Here is a 5,804-nt window from a genome sequence, read left to right as displayed (position 1 = left end):
AATCAAAAGAAAAAACAAACAATTGGTAAATGCAATACATTACAGTCAGCTCAAAACATCACTGGAAAGTGAATACTTACCTAGTTTGCTCTGCTGCTGAGGATGAAGGCTCTCCCGCCTTGGAAACAGGTTGCGACACACTTCGTCCCAGAGCCGACGGGTGACACCGGTATCAGCATGCCTGCGGTCAGCCATGTTCCACAGCGGCTCCCGCTCGCGAACCTCCTCGATGAGATTCTCGATATCAATGTCGGCATCATCATCATCCTCTTCTGCGGGAGCACGCTGTGAAGCCTGTGCCAAAAAGGAAAACAAACAAATTAGTACACTGAAACACTAAAGTACCAATAGAATACCCCTCCCCAAAAAAAAAAAACTCACTGATGGCCGACCGCGGCGATGAGTCCGCCGACTCTGGGAGTGTCTGGGAGAGCCTTCAGCGGCAGCAGCAGCAGCCTGAAATAAAGTAAACAAATTCTCAGTTAAGGTAGGCATATATTTTCTGTGTTTAGTAATCTGTTTTGTGTATGGTGCAGTGTGATGTGCGAAGCAACTGTTTCACCACTACTTACACTTGGTTCCTCCTCCACTTGCATCTCTCCACCCATCTCGCCCCCTTCTGACAGCTCCTCATCTGATTCAGCTTCCTGTTGAAACATAATTTATGCATGTAGTTATCAAAAAAAAAAGTAAATTTAAAAAAAAAAAAAAAAATTTGTGTAAACTTACCGATACACGCTGTTGCTGTGGAGGAGGGCTGTCAGAAGAGGACATTGTTGTGTAAGTAAAGGCCGGTGGCTGTGGTCCTGGTGGGCTGACAGGCGGCGGCTGTGGTCCTGGTTTTTCTGTAAGTTTAAAGACACTTGCAATCTGCTCTACACATTGAAGCAGCAGATTTGGGGTCTTCAAAACTTACTTTTAACAGTTGGTGGCTGTGGTCCTGGTGGGCTGACAGGCGGCGGCTGTGGTCCTGGGCTGACAGGCGGCGGCTGTGGTCCTGGTTTTTCTGTAAGTTTAAAGACACTTGCAATCTGCTCTACACATTGAAGCAGCAGATTTGGGGTCTTCAAAACTTACTTTTAACAGTTGGTGGCTGTGGTCCTGGTGGGCTGACAGGCGGCGGCTGTGGTCCTGGGCTGACAGGCGGCGGCTGTGGTCCTGGTTTTTCTGTAAGTTTAAAGACACTTGCAATCTGCTCTACACATTGAAGCAGCAGATTTGGGGTCTTCAAAACTTTTAACAGTTGGTGGCTGTGGTCCTGGTGGGCTGACAGGCGGCGGCTGTGGTCCTGGGCTGACAGGCGGCGGCTGTGGTCCTGGTTTTTCTGTAAGTTTAAAGACACTTGCAATCTGCTCTACACATTGAAGCAGCAGATTTGGGGTCTTCAAAACTTACTTTTAACAGTTGGTGGCTGTGGTCCTGGTGGGCTGACAGGCGGCGGCTGTGGTCCTGGGCCCTGGTGTATCTATAATAAGTATAATGGATTTCTAGTTAGACCACCCCCTAAACTAGGTAATGTTTTAATAAACACCCTGCTAAAATGATGTGAGAAAAGTTCATTAAATGTGAACACCAAAACCCCAAAACAGGTGCACGGTATACCATTCATTTCCATGTTCCCCAAAAAAATTTTTTAAATGTGAACCCACCATGTAAACATATATTTACCACATTTTATTTCAAAAATCACCTCCCCAAAAAAACCTTTAAGTGTAACCTTTATTAAAAAAAAGTGCCCTCAACCAACTGTGTATTGCAAGTATAACCATTGGTACATACACCTGTTTTAAATTTACCTGTATGAAATGATACTACGGACATTTTTTTAACAAAATTTTTTTTTTTTTTTTTTTTTTTCACTCTTTTTTTTAAAAATCACAATTAGGAGCTGACATGCTCTTTATTTTAAATACAAGTACATCAACTGCAAATGGTTTTAACAGTAATTAAAATAAAATCAACACTTTTAAAGGGAACCTATCACCCCGTTTTTTCGGCATGAGATAAAAATACTGTTAAATAGGGCCTGAGCTGTGCATTACAATAGTGTAGTTTGTGGACCCCGATTCCCCACCTATGCTGCCGAAATACATTACCAAAGTAGTCGTTTTCGCCTGTCAATCAGGCTGGTCAGGTCAGATGGGCGTGGTGTCTTCCCCCAGATATTGCGTAGTTTTCCATTGGTGGCGTAGTGGTGTGCGCATGTCCAAGGTCCCGAATCCTGCACAGGGGTGTGAAAATAGCAGCGATGTCCGTTATTCCATTGGTGGTCGGTGGGCGCGGCCATCTTCCTTTGGCCGCGCGTGCGCAGATGGCTATCGCGGCGGCCATTTTCCTGAAGCCGCGGCCAGCAGAGCGCCGCGGCCAGCAGAGCGCCGCTTCTGCGCACGCGCGGCCAAAGGAAGATGGCCGCGCCCACCGACCACCAATGGAATAACGGACATCGCTGCTATTTTCACACCCCTGTGCAGGATTCGGGACCTTGGACATGCGCACACCACTACGCCACCAATGGAAAACTACGCAATATCTGGGGGAAGACACCACGCCCATCTGACCTGACCAGCCTGATTGACAGGCGAAAACGACTACTTTGGTAACGTATTTCGGCAGCATAGGTGGGGAATCGGGGTCCACAAACTACACTATTGTAATGCACAGCTCAGGCCCTATTTAACAGTATTTTTATCTCATGCCGAAAAAACGGGGTGATAGGTTCCCTTTAAATAGAAAAAAAAAACCACACTCACACATTCAAACAACAAGCTGCAGACCGCTAGACTTTTTAAAAAAATACATCAGATTAAAAAAAAAAAAAAAAACACTTTTAAACCACATGCTGCACAGACCACTATACAGTCAATACATCAGAAAAAGGCAATTAACTAATTAAAGCATGGACAAATGCACATGCAATCAACAAGACACACACACAAACATGCATGGTATGTGTCCACATTCCGGATAGCATCAGGATTTGGTCATGATTTTCCATCAGTATTTGTAAGCCAAAACCAGGAGTGTAACAAGAGGGAAAGTATAATAGGAAAACAGGCACACTTTTGCTTTTATCACCCACTCCTGGTTTTGGCGTACAAATACTGATGGAAAATCCTGACCAAATCCTGATGCAATCCTGAACAGGGACACATACCCTCCCACATGAACAGGCATAAAATTGACAAAGGCATAATAAGGTGCAGGCACATGATACAAAAGCACACAGCCGTCCAAAAATACACACATACACATGCACGCACATAGCTTTATGCAAATACACATATGTACAACAAAGGCAGAAAGGTGAACTCAATCAGAAGACGAATACACACACACACACACACATACAAAAGGCTGACAATCCTTTGGCTGAAGCAGCAGGTCTTCACAGTGGCTGGCATCATGGTGGATCTGGACTCTAGCATGGCACTGGCTGGTGCAGGACGATGGCAGGCCTCAGGTTCTCTTCAGGTTTTAAGCTCTTGCTGTAGTCAGTAGTACCTCATACGCACAGAAATGCACAGGCACACAAAAATTGCAATACTCACACTGGCTCTATGGTGGCTGGAGTCTTGTGGCTGGAGTCTTGTGGCTGGAGTCTTGTGGCTGGCTGGGGTCTTGTGGCTGGCTGGGGTCTTGTGGCTGGCTGGGGTCTTGTGGCTGGCTGGGGTCTTGTGGCTGGCTGGGGTCTTGTGGCTGGCTGGGGTCTTGTGGCTGGCTGGGGTCTTGTGGCTGGCTGGGGTCTTGTGGCTGGCTGGGGTCTTGTGGCTGGCTGGGGTCCTGTGGCTGGCTGGGGTCCTGTGGCTGGCTGGGGTCCTGTGGCTGGCTGGGGTCCTGTGGCTGGCTGGGGTCCTGTGGCTGGCTGGGGTCCTGTGGCTGGCTGGGGTCCTGTTGCTGGCTGGGGTCCTGTTGCTGGCTGGCTCTTGCTAGCAGGCTTCTCTCTTTTGTCTTCTTGCTGGCATATGTGGGGTTGAAGGCCCAGGCCAGGTTTATATAGATTTGGGGGTGTCTGACCAATTGGCAACAAAATTCTGCTTCTGAGCATGCTCAGTGTAAAAAAAAACGTATTGCAGCGCTGTATTGCGTCGTACGACGTGTCCCGACGCATCCGTCGCTCATAGGCTTCCATTGCAGCCAACGACGTATGCCGCAGGATGCGTTGCGACACGTTTTTTAGGCGGAGACAAAAAACGTTACAATCAACGTTTTTTTGAGACGACGTGTCGCCAAATTTCGACGCATACGTCGTAAAACGTACACGACGTATGCCAATCCGTCGCCATACGTCGCCAATACAAGTCTATGGGAAAAAAACGCATCCAGCAAAAAGTTTTGCTGGATGCGTTTTTTCTGAAAAAAGACGTTTTGAGACGTAATGCAGTTAACGCTAGTGTGAAAGTAGCCTAAGGCTTTAATGACGGCACGAAGAGCCCTAGAAGATTGTTTGATAGTACTTACTGTAGATGAAAGACGGGGAAGATGGAAACAGAAAAATCCTTTATTTGGAAGCTTCCGTGGAGTGGCAATAATTCTGGCAGTGCGGCAAGATTTGTTTTAGTTTGTACCTGATTTTATTAAGCCAATTAGAATAGTAATGGTTAATTGCGAACTTAAAGGTCAGTCCGCGCTGGCAGAAGGCACGAATCCGGGGTGCCCAAACTTCCTCAAGTTATATGCCTTGACTATTGAACAATAAGGCTGTGTGCACAAGATGTCTTTCAGGATGGTTTTCGAATGGACCCATATTCTTTTCTAAATAAACGTGCACTGCAATGTCACTGTTCATATGTTCAGTATCTTTTAACTTCTTTTAACTGCTTCAAGCTTTGGAAGATGTATAGCAGTTAAAAGAAATTACCTGACCATTCTTCATGTGGAATCACTCTGGAAGCTACTTACGATTGTATACATAATAAGGGGAAAAAAATAATTACGGGTAATTTGATTTTCCAGAGCCATGACGGCACATGAGATGGTATCCGCTCCCCAGAACATGAAACCTGTAGCAGAGATAAAAGTTGGGGCGGCACCTCTCTCCTCAGTTTGTTTCAGAGTATGCAAGGTAACCGCCCAATTAGTTCACATGTGCATTCATTTTAACAAAGTTTCTCTTATTCACTTTTTTTTTTTGTGCATCACACAACCATCATCAAGATAGAGCGGGAATTAATGTGGTGCTGTCGTGGCTCTGGAAAATCAAATTACCGGTAATTATCATTTTTTCCCTTCCCCATGACAGCACCCCGCACATGAGAGGAAGAAATAGAAGAGACTCCTAGGGTGGGACAACAGCAGATAACATTTCTACCAAAGGCCAGATTTGAGAGCCCTAGATCTAGCCTATAGTGGCGGAAGAAAGTGGAGGGTGAAGACCATACTGTTGCTCTGCAAATCTGTTCTACAGATGCATTCGCCCTTTCAGCGCAGGATGTGGCTATAACCCTTGTAGAGTGAGCCGTTATACCTGGTGGGGGAGTCTGACTTGAGGAAGAGCAAGACCGTGAAATAGCCATACGATGTCACCGTGCAATAGTCGAATTTGAAGCTTTTTTCCCCGTTTGTCCCCTGAAAGTTGACAAAAAGGGCTGATGACTGTCGCCATGATTTTGAGATTTCTATATATTGGAGTAGGCAACGTCTGACATCTAGACAATGGAAGGTTTGTTCTCCCTGGGATTTTGGGTTGCCATAAAATGAGGGCAAAATTATTTCCTGGTCCCTGTGAAAGTTTGAATTGACCTTTTGGAAGGAAGGCAGAGTCAGTTCTTATGATTACTCTGTCCTGCAAAAAAAGTAGTATATGG

At 45.9% G+C, this 5,804-nt stretch overlaps 1 long non-coding RNA gene across 1 annotated transcript; it reads right to left on the bottom strand.

Annotated features, from left to right (window-relative positions):
* Positions 1–319: 319 nt before the first annotated feature.
* Positions 320–898, bottom strand: LOC143764816 (uncharacterized). The gene is made up of 3 exons (XR_013213274.1): positions 730–898; positions 573–647; positions 320–456 (listed from the first exon to the last, which is right to left on the bottom strand). It is a non-coding gene; the product is annotated as an uncharacterized LOC143764816 (long non-coding RNA).
* Positions 899–5,804: the final 4,906 nt, after the last annotated feature.

Source organism: Ranitomeya variabilis, chromosome 4, assembly GCF_051348905.1.
Source record: "Ranitomeya variabilis isolate aRanVar5 chromosome 4, aRanVar5.hap1, whole genome shotgun sequence".
Taxonomy (NCBI): Eukaryota; Metazoa; Chordata; class Amphibia; order Anura; family Dendrobatidae; genus Ranitomeya; species Ranitomeya variabilis.
The sequence above is the reverse complement of the archived record's forward strand: the minus strand, read 5'-3'. Positions and strand labels throughout refer to the sequence as shown.